Source organism: Oncorhynchus gorbuscha, unplaced genomic scaffold (assembly GCF_021184085.1).
Source record: "Oncorhynchus gorbuscha isolate QuinsamMale2020 ecotype Even-year unplaced genomic scaffold, OgorEven_v1.0 Un_scaffold_13545, whole genome shotgun sequence".
Lineage (NCBI taxonomy): Eukaryota > Metazoa > Chordata > Actinopteri > Salmoniformes > Salmonidae > Oncorhynchus > Oncorhynchus gorbuscha.
The window spans coordinates 3,919-5,161 of record NW_025744640.1 but is presented as its reverse complement, the minus strand read 5'-3'; the positions used below and the strand labels follow the sequence as shown (position 1 = coordinate 5,161).

The window sequence follows — 1,243 nt, the reverse complement described above, 5'->3', positions numbered from 1 at the left end:
CCGACTGACTTCCTATATATATATCTAGAACAAAGCACTTTGGGTATTCAGCACCACTGGCTCAGCTGCAAAGGGGGTCGAACCCAAAACCTTTTCAAGTAAATCTTGCCATAGCTGCCTCTAGAGGAGGCAAGACAAAGTGGGTAAAGTGGCTTTGGGTAACGTACTACTTGGAACAATTGGAGGCAGTGTGGGGGCAAAGCTGAAATTGTGGGCCCAAACCCGCTGTTGCTGAGTTCATTCTCCCGAACACTACTTCTGACACAGCATATACTACTGACACCTTTTTTCTGTTTCTACCTAGTTGCAAGATAATGTTCAACTGTCAGCTGAAACATCAAAAGGGTTATAGAATAAATGAGTTGGATGCAGCCCATGTTTGGTCTTGTCACTAGCTTCTCTTTCACATTTATAGCAGTCTCACATGAGACTATCAAAAAATTGCCAAGGCTGACTATATTTCAAGTCATCCCAAGCGGGGTATTGGGTTAAGTTTTCAACCAGCAATAATCACGCCTCAGATGGACTTCATAGGCTACGATATCGCCTCTGCGAAAGAATGGCATATTACAGCTACTCAAACTGTTTACAGTGTCTTGCACAGCTTCTCCTTTAACAGTAATATTGTGTTTTAACATTGCAATGTCTAGCAGTTCGCCCCCTACCTACCACTTTGGTGGATTCTTGATTACATGTCATTCATGGCAAGGTGGGGTACTTATTCAATAGATGTGACCTTTTTCCAGTAGTAAAAAAACAATATCGAGAGCAAAGCATGTTGGGTAAGCTGCACCACTGGTTCAGCTGCAATGGGTCGCAAACCCAAAACCTTTTCAACTCAACCTTGCCACCGCTGCCTCTAGTGGAAGTGTATAACGTGGCTAAGGGTACCTTACTTCTTACAAGAATTAGAGGCAGTGTGGGGGCAATACTGGAATTGTGGACCAATACCCCCCTGTTGCTGAACCTATTCTCCCCAAGACTACTTCTGACTATATTACATTTACATTTAAGTCATTTAGCAGACGGTCTTATCAAGAGCGACTTACAAATTGGTGCATTCACCTTATGACATCCAGTGGGACAGTCACTTAACAATAGTGCATCTAAAACTTAGGGGGGGTGGGGTGAGAGGGATTACTTAACCTATCCTAGGTATTCCTTAAAGAGGTGGGGTTTCAGGTGTCTCCGGAAGGTGGTGATTGACTCCGCTGTCCTGGCGTCGTGAGGGAGTTTGTTCCAC

At 44.2% G+C, this 1,243-nt stretch overlaps 1 non-coding gene across 1 annotated transcript; it reads right to left on the bottom strand.

Annotated features, from left to right (window-relative positions):
* Positions 1-418: 418 nt before the first annotated feature.
* Positions 419-561, bottom strand: LOC124016983. The gene has a single exon (XR_006835443.1). It is a non-coding gene; the product is annotated as a U4 spliceosomal RNA (small nuclear RNA).
* Positions 562-1,243: the final 682 nt, after the last annotated feature.